Source organism: Cryptomeria japonica, unplaced genomic scaffold, assembly GCF_030272615.1.
Source record: "Cryptomeria japonica unplaced genomic scaffold, Sugi_1.0 HiC_scaffold_117, whole genome shotgun sequence".
NCBI lineage: Eukaryota > Viridiplantae > Streptophyta > Pinopsida > Cupressales > Cupressaceae > Cryptomeria > Cryptomeria japonica.
The window spans coordinates 127501-142500 of record NW_026728939.1 but is presented as its reverse complement, the minus strand read 5'-3'; the positions used below and the strand labels follow the sequence as shown (position 1 = coordinate 142500).

The following is a 15000-nucleotide window of genomic DNA, read 5'->3' as shown; positions in this document are numbered from 1 at the left end:
GCGAACCTGGGAGCGCTCCGATGTGTGCTCCAAGGTGCGGCGTGCACGAAGTCGGACCCCGGTTTGCCCCGGGTGCGCACCTCGCGTGCACCTTGGTGCGCACACCTTGGCTGGGTTGCGCGCCCTGGTGGGCACCATGGTGCGCACCAAGGAGCGCTCCGAAGTGTGCTCCAAGGTGCGGCGTGCACGAAGTCGGAGCCCGGTTTGCCCCGGGTGCGCACCTCGCGTGCACCTTCGCCGCGGTGGGCACCATGGCGTGCACGAAGTCGGAGCCCGGTTTGCCCCGGGTGCGCACCTCGCGTGCACCTTCGCCGGGGTGGGCACCTTGGTGTGCAGACCTTGGCTGGGTTGCGCGCCCTGGTGGGCACCATGGTGCGCACCAAGGAGCGCTCCGAAGTGTGCTCCAAGGTGCGGCCTGCACGAAGTCGGAGCCCGGTTTGCCCCGGGTGTGCACCTCGGGTGGGCACCTTGGTGCGCATGCCTTGCCTGGGCTGCGCACCAGGGCGGGCTCAAGATGGCACCCGCGTTCCTTTTTTTTCACTATCTTTCAAAACGGAAATTTTAAAATCTCATTTTTTTTTGCCTTTTTCTGGAAATTAGTGAAGGCAGCGCATCAAAGGTGCGCACCTCGCTGCCCACCACGGTGCGCAACGCCGGTGGGCACCCGGGAGTGCTTCGAAGTGTGCTCCAAGGTGCTGCGTGCACGTTGTCGGAGCCCGGTTTGCCCCGGGTGCGCACCTCGCGTGCACCTTCGTCGGGGTGGGCACCTTGGCTGGGTTTGCCCCGGCTGCGCTCCGAAGCGGGGTTATTGGAGCGCCGCCTCTTTTTTTGTCGGAGCGTTTGGTGGGGTTTCTCGCATTGGCTCTTCCGAGGCCCGGTTGCCACCCTGGCGCGCACGAAGTCGGAAGTAGGGTTAATTGCCCGGGTGCGCACCTTTGCCAGGGTGGGCACCTTACCTGGGCTGCGCACCAGGGCGGGCTCAAGATGGCACGCGCGTTCCGTTTTTTTCACTATCTTTCAAAACGGAAATTTTAAAATCTCCTTTTTTTTTTGCCTTTTCTGGAAATTAGTGAAGGCAGCGCATCAAAGGTGCGCACCTCGCTGCCCACCTTGGTGTGCTCTGAGGTGCGCACCCGGGAGCGCTACGAAGTGTGCTCCAAGGTGCGGCGTGCACGTTGTCGGAGCCCGGTTTGCCCCGGGTGCGCACCTCGCCTGCACCTTGGCCGGGGTGGGCACCTTGGCTGGGTTTGCCCAGGGTGCGCTCCGAAGCGGGGTTACTGGAGCGCCCCCTCTTTTTTTGTCAGAGCGTTTGGTGGGGTTTCTCGCATTGGCTCTTCCCAGGCCCGGTTGTTGGGTGCGCTCCCACCCTGGCGCGCGCGAAGTTGGAAGTTGGGTTAATTGCCCGGGCGCGCACCTTCGCCAGGGTGGGCACCTTGGTGCGCACACCTTGGCTGGGCTGCGCACCAGGGCGGGCTCAAGATGGCACCAGCATTCCCTTTTTCTCACTATCTTTCAAAACGGAAATTTTAAAATCTCGTTTTTTTTTTGCCTTTTATGGAAATTAGTGAAGGCATCGCATCAAAGGTGCGCACCTCGCTGCCCACCTTGGTGTGCTCCGAGGTGCCCACCACGGTGCGCAACGCCGGTGCGAACCCGGGAGCGCCCCGATGTGTGCTCCAAGGTGCGGCGTGCACGAAGTCGGACCCCGGTTTGCCCCGGGTGCGCACCTCGCGTGCACCTTGGTGCGCACACCTTGGCTGGGTTGCGCGGCCTGGTGGGCACCATGGTGCGCACCAAGGAGCGCTCCGAAGTGTGCTCCAAGGTGCGGCGTGCACGAAGTCGGAGCCCGGTTTGCCCCGGGTACGCACCTCGCGTGCACCTTCGCCGGGGTGGGCACCTCGGCTGGGTTGCGCGCCCTGGTGCGCACCAAGGAGCGCTCCGAAGTGTGCTCCAAGGTGCGGCGTGCACGAAGTCGGAGCCCGGTTTGCCCCGGGTGCGCACCTTCGCCGCGGTGCGCACCATGGCGTGCACGAAGTCGGAGCCCGGTTTGCCCCGGGTGCGCACCTCGCGTGCACCTTCGGCGGGGTTGCGCGCCCTGGTGGGCACCATGGTGCGCACCAAGGAGCGCTCCGAAGTGTGCTCCAAGGTGCGGCGTGCACGAAGTCGGAGCCCGGTTTGCCCCGGGTGCGCACCTCGCGTGCACCTTCGGCGGGGTTGCGCGCCCTGGTGGGCACCATGGTGCGCACCAAGGAGCGCTCCGAAGTGTGCTCCAAGGTGCGGCGTGCACGAAGTCGGAGCCCGGTTTGCCCCGGGTGCGCACCTCGCGTGCACCTTCGCCGCGGTGGGCACCATGGCGTGCACGAAGTCGGAGCCCGGTTTGCCCCGGGTGCGCACCTCGCGTGCACCTTCGCCGGGGTGGGCACCTCGGCTGGGTTGCGCGCCCTGGTGCGCACCAAGGAGCGCTCCGAAGTGTGCTCCAAGGTGCGGCGTGCACGAAGTCGGAGCCCGGTTTGCCCCGGGTGCGCACCTCGCGTGCACCTTCGCCAGGGTGGGCACCTCGGTGCGCACACCTTCTCAATGTTTTCTTGCCTTTTCTGGAAATTGGTGAAGGCAGCGCATCAAAGGTGCGCACCTCGGTGTGCTCCGAGGTGCGAACCCGAGAGCGCTCCGAGGTGCCCACGAAGTCGAAAGTCGGGTTAATTGCATTGTTTTCCCCGGGTGCGCTCCGAGGTGCGCAACATCGGCGCGCACCAAGGAGGGCTCCGAAGTGTGCTCCAAGGTGCGCACGATGGCGTGCACCTCTGGTGCGCACGATTCGGAGCTCGGTTTGACCGGGGTGCGCACACCTTGGCTGGGTTGCGCACCTTTTGTGCGCTCCAAGGTGCGCACGAAGTCGGAGCTCGGTTTGCCCCGGGTGCGCACCTTCGCCAGGGTGCGCACCTTGATGCGCACGCCTTGGCTGGGCTGCGCACCTTGGTGGGCGCCATGGTGCGCACCTTTCGTGCGCTCCAAGGTGCGCACGAAGTCGGAGCTCGGTTTGCCCCGGGTGCGCACCTTGGTGGGCGCCATGGTGCACTCCGAGGTGCCCAAGATTGGTGCGCACCAAGGAGCGCTCCGAAGTGCGCTCCAAGGTGCGCGCGAAGTCGAAAGTTGGGTTAATTGTCCGGTTTGCCTCGGGTGCGCACCTTGCGTGCACCTTCGCCAGGGTGGGCGCCTTGGTGCGCACACCTTGGCTGGGCTGCGCACACCTTGGCACCCGCGTTTCCTTCATTTTAAATTTTTTTTTTTTACAATCTCTCAAGTGGGAAATTCTATAATCTCAACTTTTTTTGCCTTTTCAGGAAACTTTTGAATGGAGCGCATCATTGGTGCGCTCCGAAGTGTGCTCCAAAGCTCTCTCCAGCTGCGTGCACCTGCCCCGGCCGCGCACCCGGCCCCGCCCAGCTTCGCTCACCTGTCCCGGGCGTCTGGTGCGGAACCTTAGAGTAAGAAACATCACCGTGCACCTTGGCCAACGTGCGCGACTCGACCGAGCGCGCACTGGCCGAGGTGCACACCGATTTCACCTGGGTGCGCGCGCAGCACCTCGGGCGCACCGGGGTGCGCGCACAACGCCCGGGTTGCACCGTGGCCTGTGTGCTCGGGGCGCCTCGGGTGCGCGCTCGGTGTCGCCCCCGCGCGCGCGGTAGTGCGGGCAGCGCACCCCGGCCCGGCCCGGCCCCGACGAGAACGCAAACGGGCAAAAGGTTTATTCAAATAGCATTGCGACGCCCGGCGAAAAACTAAAAAAGGGTGCAACACCGGGACTTCCCGGGAGGTCACCCATCCCAGTACTACTCCGGCCCAAGCGCGCTTAACTGCGGAGTTCTGATGGGATCCGGTGCACTAACGCTGGTATGATCGCACCCGTTATGAGCTTGTCGCAGTGTGTACTTAGCAAACCGCGACCCACGTGCGAATCCACCCCGGCCACCCACCCCCGTCGAGGTGCACACCCTCCCTCGCGAAGTGCGCCCCGTTCGCCAAGTGTGAGCCCTGCCCGGGTGCGCGCACCTTGCTAGGGCGTCGGGTGTGCACCCGGCCCGGCCTACGTGCGTGCACCTGGAGGGGGCGTCGTGTGCGTGCAGTGTCCCGTCTGCAACGCGGTGCCCACACACCACCTCGGGCGCAACGACCTGCGCTCACATGTGGGCCGAGTGCACCTTGGTGCATGTTCGGGGCGCCTCGGGTGCACGCTCGATCTTGCCCCGGTGCACCAAGGCGCTCGGTTTGCCCCGGGTGCGCACTTGGTGCAAGGTGGGCACCCAAAATAGGGATCAAGCACCAAAACACAAGTTTCGGGATGCAAAATGGGACCCAAGGACCACAAATGCGTTCCAAGACCCATGATGGGTCCACGAGAACAAAAATGTGTTCCGAGACTTAATAAACAAATATTGGGTTTTAGGAGAAGAAACATGCTCTGATGCCCAAAACGAGAATCGACCCCGAAAAGGCCACAGGCCAAAAGTGGGATGCGAGACAAAAAAAAATGGGACCCGAGGACCAAAATTGGGTTCCCAGGTCGAAGACAGGGCAACCGGACAAGAAACGACCTCTAAGGCTCGAAATGAGTCCCGACGACTAAAACTTGACAAGAAGCACCCATCAGGCACCCAACTCGACACCCATGGGATGCCGACCCACCCGGGCTTCCACCTAGCACACCTTGGCACCCACCCACCCTCGCACCCAACCTCGCACCCAACTTAGCACCTTTGAACCCACATTGGCACTCACCCTGACCCTGGCACCTTGGAACCCACATTGGCACTCACCTTGACCCTGGCACCCACCTTTGCACTCACCTTGGGACCCACCCTGGCTCCCACCTCGGCACCCACCCAGACACCCACCTTGGTTCCTTGGCACCCACCTTGGATCCTTGGCACCCACCCCGACACCCACCTTGGCACGCAACTTGGCTACTTGCCACCCACCTTGGCTCCTTGACGCCCACCCCGACAACCACCCCGTGACCTACCCTGGCTAGGGTTGGTGCACACCCACCCTGGTGCCCACCTTGGCACCCACCCTATGACCCACCTTGGCACGCACCTTAGTACCCACCCCGTTACCCACCCTAGGACCCACCCCGTGACCCACCTTGGCCAGGGTGGGTGCACCCACCCTGGTGCCCACCTTGGCACCCACCCATCCTAGCACCCAGCCTGTGACCGGGCTTGGAACCCAACCTTGCACCCGCACCCGTCTTGGCCAGTGTGGGTGCGCACCCATCCTGGCACCCACGTTGTGACACACCCTTTAACCCACGCACCCTAGCACCCACGTTGGCACCCACCTTGGAACCCAACCTAGCAACTTGGCACCCACCCCGTGACCCACCTTGGCATCCACCATAGCAGTCGCCGACTTGGCACCCACCTCGGCACCCACCTTGACACTTGTGGACCCACCTTGCCACTCACCCTAGCATCGACCCATCCTAGCACCCACCCTGGCACCTTTGCACCCTAGCACTCACCCATCCTAGCACCTAACCTGTGACCCACCTTGACACTCACCCTCGCACCCACCTTGGAACCCAACCTAGCACCCACCCACCCTGACACCAACCCTAGCACCTACCCACCCTTGCACCCACCCTGTGACCCATCTTGGCACCCACCCATCCTACCACTCAACCTATCACCCACCTTCTCACCCACCTTGGCATCCACCTTAGCACCCACCCACACTGGCACCTTGGCACCCACCTCGGGCAAGGTGGGTGCACACCCACCCTGGCACCCAATTTAGAACCCACCGAGCATGTTACCCACCTTGGCACCCACATTGCAGCCCACCCTAGTACCCACCCTATGACCCACATTGGCATCCACACCCTAGCACCCAGGCACCTCGACACCCGCCTTGACACCCACCCTAGCACTGAACCTGTGACCCACCTTGGAACTCACCCTAGAACCCACCCACCCTGTGAACCACCTTGGCATCCACCTTAGCACCCACCCACCTTGGCACCCACTCTAGCACTCACCCATCCTAACACCCAACTTGTTACCCACCTTGGCACCCGCCCTCGCGTCCACCTTGAAACCCACCCTAGCACCCACCCACGCAGGAGCCCACCTTGGCACCCAACCTAACACCCACGCATCCTGGCACCCAACTTGTGACCCACCTTGGAACCCACCCTAGTACCCACCTTTGAACCCACTATATCACCAACCCACCTTGGCACCCACCCTATGACCCTCTTTGGAATCCACCCTAGCACGCACCCACCCTGGCACCCACCATGGAGCGCACCCTAGCACCCACCCACCTCGGCACGCACCTCAACACCCACCTTGGTGTGCGCACTGCGCCAACCTCTCAAAGACCCTATGTGGTGCGCTCCAAAGTGTACACCTTTGGTGCGCTCCAAGGTGCGCACCTTTGGTGCACACCGAGGTGCACACCAAAGTGTGCACCGAGGTGAGCACCAAAGTGCACTCCAGGGTGCACACCAAGGCGTGCACCTTTGGTGCGGTCAATGCAAACGAATTCGGAAGTTGGGGTCGATGTCCTAATCGCTGCTGCAGACTACACGTATGAGAATCGGACAAATAGCTTTATATAGGGGAGGTGTTGCGTTTGATGGGTCGACTCCCCTGGTTGTGTGCACTGCACCAACTTCAAAGACCCTGTCTTGTTTAAGAAGTCAAAAGTTGGGGTGGATGTCCTAATCATTGCTGCAGTCTACGCATGTATGAGAATCAGACAAATAGCTTATATAGGGGAGGTGTTGCATTCGGTGGGTTGACTCCCCTGGTTGTGCGCACTGCGCCAACCTCAAAGACCCCGCATAGCAGAAGAAGTCGGAAGTCGGATTTTGGTGAGCACCAAGGCGTGCACCTTTGGTGCGGTCAACGCAGACGAATTCAGAAGTTGGGGTGGATGTCCTAATCGTTGTTGCAGGCTACACATGTATGAGAATCAGACAAATAGCTTATATAGGGGAGGTGTTGGGTTTGATGGGTCAACTCCCTTGGTTGTGCGCATTACGCCAATCTCAAAGACCTTGTTTTCGTTAAGAAGTCAAAAGTTGGGGTCAATGTCCTAATGGCTCCTGCAGGCTACACATGTATGAGAATCGGACAAATAGCTTATATAGGGGAGGTGTTGGGTTTGATGGGTCGACTCCCCTGGTTGTGCGCATTACGTCAACCTCAAAGACCTTGTTTTCGTTAAGAAGTCAAAAGTTGGGGTCGATGTCCTAATTGCTCCTGTAGACTACACATGTATGAGAATCAGACAAATAGCTTATATAGGGGAGGTGTTGGGTTTGATGGGTTGACTCCCCTAGTTGTTCGCATTACACCAACCTCAAAGACCTTGTTTTCGTTTAGAAGCCGAAAGTTGGGGTCGATGTCCTAATTGCTCCTGCAGGCTACGCATGTATGAGAATCAGACAAATAGCTTATATAGGGGAGGTGTTGGGTTTGATGGGTCGACTCCCCTGGTTGTGCGCATTGCGCCAACCTCAAAGACCCTGCATTGCGGATGAAGTCGAAAGTCAGAGTTTGGTGTGCTACAAGGTGTGGTCGAAGGTGCTCACCTAGGTGTGCACCTTTGGAGCACAGGAAAAGTGCCCTCCAAAAGTGCGCACCTTTGGAGTGCACAAAAGTGCCCTCCAAAAGTGCGCACCTTTGGAGCGCAGAAAAGTGCCCTCCAAAAAGTGCCCTCCAAAAGTGCGCACCTTTGGAGCGCAGAAAAGTGCCCTCCAAAAAGTGCCCTCCAAAAGTGCGCACCTTTGGAGCGCAGAAAAGTGCCCTCCAAAAAGTGCCCTCCAAAAGTGCGCACCTTTGGAGCGCAGAAAAGTGCCCTCCAAAAAGTGCCCTCCAAAAGTGCGCACCTTTGGAGCGCAGAAAAGTGCCCTCCAAAAAGTGCCCTCCAAAAGTGCGCACCTTTGGAGCGCAGAAAAGTGCCCTCCAAAAAGTGCCCTCCAAAAGTGCGCACCTTTGGAGCGCAGAAAAGTGCCCTCCAAAAAGTGCCCTCCAAAAGTGCGCACCTTTGGAGCGCAGAAAAGTGCCCTCCAAAAAGTGCCCTCCAAAAGTGCGCACCTTTGGAGCGCAGAAAAGTGCCCTCCAAAAAGTGCCCTCCAAAAGTGCGCACCTTTGGAGCGCAGAAAAGTGCCCTCCAAAAAGTGCCCTCCAAAAGTGCGCACCTTTGGAGCGCAGAAAAGTGCCCTCCAAAAGTGCGCACCTTTGGAGCGCACAAAAGTGCCCTCCAAAAGTGCGCACTTTTGGTGCGCACCAAGGCGCTGGTTCGGTCGTTGCAGGCGAGTTCGGAAGTTGGGGTCGATGTCCTGAGCGGAGGTGCAAACTACACAGGTGTCGGAATCGGACAAATAGCTTATATAGGGGAGGTGTATGCTTCGATGGGTCGACTCCCCAGGTTGAGCGCACCGCGCCAACCTCAAAGACCCTACGGTATGGATGAAGTCGGAAGTTGGGTCCGATGACCGATTCGATTAGTAGGTATGCTCATGAGGTCGGAATTTGGGTCCGATGACCTGCCATGTGCAGGAAGGCGAATGTTGACACTGTGCGTTGCAAGGTGCACACCAAGGCGCTGGTGCGGTCTTTTTAGTCGAGTTCGGAAGTTGGGGTCGATGTCCTGATCGGAGGTGCAAGCTACACAGGTGTGGGAATCGGACAAATAGCTTATATAGGGGAGGTGTATGCTTCGTTGGGTCGACTCCCCGGGTTGAGCGCACCGCGCCAACCTCAAAGACCCTACGGTATGGATGAAGTCGGAAGTTGGGTCCGATGACCGATTCGATATGTAGGCATACTCGCGAGGTCGGAATTTGGGTCCGATGACCTGCCACGTGCAGGAAGGCGAATGTTGGCACTGTGCGTTGCAAGGTGCGCACCAAGGCGCTGGTTCGGTCGTTGGAGGCGAGTTCGGAAGTTGGGGTCGATGTCTTGATCGGAGGTGCAAACTACACAGGTGTGGGAATCGGACAAATAGCTTATATAGGGGAGGTGTATGCTTCGTTGGGTCGACTCCCCGGGTTGAGCGCACCGCGCCAACCTCAAAGACCCTACGGTATGGATGAAGTCGGAAGTTGGGTCCGATGACCGATTCGATATGTAGGCATACTCGCGAGGTCGGAATTTGGGTCCGATGACCTGCCATGTGCAGGAAGGCGAATGTTGGGACTGTGCGTCGCAAGGTGCGCACCAAGGCGCTGGTGCCGTCGTTGCAGTCGAGTTCGGAAGTTGGGGTCGATGTCCTGGTCAGAGGTGCAAACTACACAGGTGTGGGAATCGGACAAATAGCTTATATAGGGGAGGTGTATGCTTCGATGGGTCGACTCCCTGGGTTGAGCGCACCGCGCCAACCTCAAAGACCCTACAGTATGGATGAAGTCGGAAGTTGGGTCCGATGACCGATTCGATACGTAGGCATATTGGCGAGGTCTGAATTTGTGTCCGATGACCTGCCATGCGCAGGAAGGCAGAATTTGGGTCCGATGACCGAGTTGATGGCGTGCCATGCGCAGAAAGGCGGAATTTGGGTCCGATGACCGAGTTGATGTTGATGGCCCGCCATGCACAGGAAGGCGGAATTTGGGTCCGATGACCGATTTGAAGGCGTGCCATACGCAAAAAGGCAGAGTTTGGGTCCGATGACCGAGTTGATATTGATGGCCCGCCATGCGCAGGAAGGCGGAATTTGGGTCCGATGACCTGACATACGCATGGAGTCCGACTCGGGGGCCGATGTTCGATTCGATGACTTGCATTGTGGGTAAAGTCGGAAGTTGTGGTCTTTGACCCGATTCGATGACCAGACTTCGGCTGCTTGAGAATCGGACAAATAACTTATATAGGGGAGGTAGTGTTCTCGAGCATCCTCCCCCCGTGCCCGTTTATGTCGATTGATGCTGGTGCTCGACTGGTTGGAGCGCTCGGATGCAAAAATCTTGCACCAGGATTTATCGATTGTGATGGACACGGCAAGTCTCCTGATTGCTATGCAGGAGCTCATCGTGAATCTCTATGCGGCCTTGGTATGGACTCGACCTGCGGAATGGTTCGGCAATGGTAGTCGCTCCAACACGTCCTTGCAATGGCCACAGAGGTGATTCGACTAGAGCTCCAGTCTAGCTTTTGGGTTGCTTGGCGGACTGGTATAGCCGCGATCGAGTTCCGGCCATGAACGTTTTAGATAGCTCTTGGGCTTTCTGGGACGGAAGTCGGAAGTTTGGGCTGTTGTCCGATTTGATGACCATTCTTCGGATGTGTGAGAATCGGACAAATAACTTATATAGGGGACTGTGTTGTCTCACGCAGCCCCCTCCGTGCCCCTCTATCTCGACCGATGTTGGTGCTTGAAAGGGTTGGGATCGCTCGGATTTATAAACGTGCACCACCATTTGTCGAGTGTGAGGGACGCGGCAGGTCTCCTAAATGCTATGCGGGCGCTCTCTGAGAATCTCTATCCGGCCTCGACACAGACTAGTCTTGCTGAATGGTTTGGCACTGGTAGTCGATCCAACACGTCGTTGTTGTGGCCGCCTAGGCGATTCGATTCGAGCCCCCGTCTAGCTTTTGGGTTGCTTGGCGGATTTTGCCCTATCCGCAAGTGAGCTCGGTCCCTAAACGTTCGAGAAACCCGATTGCTATGCGCCGACTCTCTTTCTTGCGAGCCTCCATCTAGCTTTTGGGTCTCTACGGAACGGAAGTCGGAATCTGGGACCGTTGTTTGATTCGACGAGGCAGACTACGGTTGTGCGAGAATCGGACAAATAACTTATATAGGGGAGGTGTTGACTGGAGCATTCTCCCCCGTGCCCCTCTAACTCGACCAATGCTGGCGCTCGAACGGTGGTAGCGCTCGGATTTTCATTGAGCGCCAGCATTGGTCGATTTAGAGGGGCATGCGAGATTCCCGAATGCTATGCGAGGGCTCTAACGGAAATGTCTATTGGTTTCGGTATGGATGCAATTGCGAGTGGTTCGGCAAAGGTAGTCGTTCCGATGCGTCCATGTCGTGGCCAAATCGATAATTCGATTTGAGCCCTCGTATAGCATTTGGGTCTCTCGATGTGATTCCGCATTCCAGTCCCTTTGGGCACTGCTTGAGCCGCATCCCAGGGGGTTCCCTTCCCAATAATCTGCCTCGCAACCCGATTGCTATGCGGTGAGGCTCCTCGGCCGCCTCGGAACTATCTGTGTATCAGACGCATCGCGGGATAAGGGGTTGGCAACGGTAGTCGCCCCAAGCGCGTCCGATGCTTGGACCATTCCGAGGCGGCCCTGAAGCCTCTTCCGTCTAGCCGTTGGGTCCTTCTCGCCGCATCCCTCGCCTCGCACCCCGATTGCTATGCGGTGAGGCTCCTCGGCCGCCTCGGAACTATCTGTGTATCGGACGCGTCGCGGGATAAGGGGTTGTCACTGGTAGTCGCCCCAAGCGCGTCCGATGCTTGGACCATTCCGAGGCGGCCCTGAAGCCTCTTCCGTCTAGCCGTTGGGTCCTTCTTGCCGCATCCCTCGCCTCGCACCCCGATTGCTATGCGGTGAGGCTCCTCGGCCGCCTCGGAACTATCTGTGTATCGGACGCGTCGCGGGATAAGGGGTTGTCATTGGTAGTCGCCCCAAGCGCGTCCGATGCTTGGACCATTCCGAGGCGGCCCTGAAGCCTCTTCCGTCTAGCCGTTGGGTCCTTCTCGCCGCATCCCTCGCCTCGCACCCCGATTGCTATGCGGTGAGGCTCCTCGGCCGCCTCGGAACTATCTGTGTATCGGACGCGTCGCGGGATAAGGGGTTGTCACTGGTAGTCGCCCCAAGCGCGTCCGATGCTTGGACCATTCCGAGGCGGCCCTGAAGCCTCTTCCGTCTAGCCGTTGGGTCCTTCTCGCCGCATCCCTCGCCTCGCACCCCGATTGCTATGCGGTGAGGCTCCTCGGCCGCCTCGGAACTATCTGTGTATCGGACGCGTCGCGGGATAAGGGGTTGTCACTGGTAGTCGCCCCAAGCGCGTTCGATGCTTGGACCATTCCGAGGCGGCCCTGAAGCCTCTTCCGTCTAGCCGTTGGGTCCTTCTCGCCGCATCCCTCGCCTCGCACCCCGATTGCTATGCGGTGAGGCTCCTCGGCCGCCTTGGAACTATCTGTGTATCGGACGCGTCGCGGGATAAGGGGTTGTCACTGGTAGTCGCCCCAAGCGCGTCCGATGCTTGGACCATTCCGAGGCGGACCCGAAGCCTCTTCCGTCTAGCCGTTGGGTCCTTCTCGCCGCATCCTTCGCCTCGCACCCCGATTGCTATGCGGTGAGGCTCCTCGGCCGCCTCGGAACTATCTGTGTATCGGACGCGTCGCGGGATAAGGGGTTGTCACTGGTAGTCGCCCCAAGCGCGTCCGATGCTTGGACCATTCCGAGGCGGACCCGAAGCCTCTTCCGTCTAGCCGTTGGGTCCTTCTCGCCGCATCCCTCGCCTCGCACCCCGATTGCTATGCGGTGAGGCTCCTCGGCCGCCTTGGAACTATCTGTGTATCGGACGCGTCGCGGGATAAGGGGTTGTCACTGGTAGTCGCCCCAAGCGCGTCCGATGCTTGGACCATTCCGAGGCGGACCCGAAGCCTCTTCCGTCTAGCCGTTGGGTCCTTCTCGCCGCATCCCTCGCCTCGCACCCCGATTGCTATGCGGTGAGGCTCCTCGGCCGCCTTGGAACTATCTGTGTATCGGACGCGTCGCGGGATAAGGGGTTGTCACTGGTAGTCGCCCCAAGCGCGTCCGATGCTTGGACCATTCCGAGGCGGACCCGAAGCCTCTTCCGTCTAGCCGTTGGGTCCTTCTCGCCGCATCCCTCGCCTCGCACCCCGATTGCTATGCGGTGAGGCTCCTCGGCCGCCTTGGAACTATCTGTGTATCGGACGCGTCGCGGGATAAGGGGTTGTCACTGGTAGTCGCCCCAAGCGCGTCCGATGCTTGGACCATTCCGAGGCGGCCCCGAAGCCTCTTCCGTGTAGCCGTTGGGTCGTTCTCGCCGCATCCCTCGCCTCGCACCCCGATTGCTATGCGGTGAGGCTCCTCGGCCGCCTTGGAACTATCTGTGTATCGGACGCGTCGTGGGATAAGGGGTTGTCACTGGTAGTCGCCCCAAGCGCGTCCGATGCTTGGACCATTCCGAGGCGGCCCCGAAGCCTCTTCCGTGTAGCCGTTGGGTCCTTCTCGCCGCATCCCTCGCCTCGCACCCCGATTGCTATGCGGTGAGGCTCCTCGGCCGCCTTGGAACTATCTGTGTATCGGACGCGTCGCGGGATAAGGGGTTGTCACTGGTAGTCACCCCAAGCGCGTCCGATGCTTGGACCATTCCGAGGCGGACCTGAAGCCTCTTCCCTCTAGCCGTTGGGGCTTTCTCGCCGCATCCCTCGCCTCGCACCCTGATTGCTATGCTGTGAGGCTCCTCGGCCGCCTTGGAACTATCTGTGTATCGGACGCATCGCGGGATAAGGGGTTGGCAGTGGTAGTCGCCCCAAGCGCATCCGATGCTTGGACCATTCCGAGGCGGCCCTGCAGCCTCTTCCGTCTAGCCGTTGGGGCCATCTCGCCGCATCCCCCACCTCGCACCACGATTGCTATGCGGTGAGGCTCCTTGGCCGCCTCGGAACTATCTGTGTATCGGACGCATCGCGGGATAAGGGGTTGTCACTGGTAGTCGCCCCAAGCGCGTCCGATGCTTGGACTATTCCGAGGCGGCCCTGCAGCCTCTTCCGTCTAGCCGTTGGGGCCATCTCGCTGCATCCCCCACCTCCTCGGCCGCCTCGGAACTATCTGTGTATCGGACGCATCGCGGGATAAGGGGTTGGCAGTGGTAGTCGCCCCAAGCGCGTCCGATGCTTGGACTATTCCGAGGCAGCCCTGCAGCCTCTTCCGTCTAGCCTTTGGGGCCATCTCGCCGCATCCCTCGCCTCGCACCCCGATTGCTATGCGGTGAGGCTCCTCGGCCGCCTGGGAACTATCTTCGTATCGGACGCATCGCGGGATAAGGGGTTGTCACTGGTAGTCGCCCCAAGCGCGTCCGATGCTTGGACTATTCCGAGGCGGCCCTGTGGCCTCTTCCGTCTAGCCGTTGGGGCCATCTCGCCGCATCCCCCACCTCGCACCCCGATTGCTATGCGGTGAGGCTCTTCGGCCGCCTTGGAACTATCTTCGTATCGGACGCATCGCGGGATAAGGGGTTGTCACTGGTAGTGGCCCCAAGCGCGTCCGATGCTTGGACTATTCCGAGGCGGCCCTGCAGCCTCTTCCGTCTAGCCGTTGGGGCCATCTCGCCGCATCCCCCACCTCGCACCCCGATTGCTATGCGGTGAGGCTCCTCGGCCGCCTTGGAACTATCTTCGTATCGGACGCATCGCGGGATAAGGGGTTGTCACTGGTAGTCGCCCCAAGCGCGTCCGATGCTTGGACTATTCCGACGCGGCCCTGTGGCCTCTTCCGTCTAGCCGTTGGGGCCATCTCGCCGCATCCCCCACCTCGCACCCCGATTGCTATGCGGTGAGGCTCCTCGGCCGCCTTGGAACCATCTTCGTATCGGACGCATCGCGGGATAGGGGGCTGTCACTGGTAGTCGCCCCAAGCGTGTCCGATGCTTGGACCATTCCTAGGCGGCCCTGAAGCCTCTTCCGTCTAGCCGTTGGGGCCTTCCCGCCCCATCCCTCGCCTCGCACCCCCGATTGCTATGCGGTGAGGCTCCTCGGCCGCCTTGGAACCATCTGTGTATCGGACGCATCGCGGGATAAGGGGTTGGCACTGGCAGTCGCCCCAAGCGCGTCCGATGCTTGGACCATTCCGAGGTGGCCCTGAAGCCTCTTCCGTCTAGCCGTTGGGGCCTTCCCGCCCCATCCCTCGCCTCGCACCCCGATTGATATGCGGTGAGGCTCCTCGGCCGCCTTGGAACTATCTGTGTATCGGACGCATCGCGGGATAAGGGGTTGGCACT

The 15000-nt window shown here is 60.1% G+C and overlaps 1 non-coding gene across 1 annotated transcript; it reads right to left on the bottom strand.

The window, feature by feature from the left end:
• Positions 1 to 3789: 3789 nt before the first annotated feature.
• On the bottom strand, positions 3790 to 3908 carry LOC131865707 (5S ribosomal RNA). The gene has a single exon (XR_009364389.1). It is a non-coding gene; the product is annotated as a 5S ribosomal RNA (ribosomal RNA).
• Positions 3909 to 15000: the final 11092 nt, after the last annotated feature.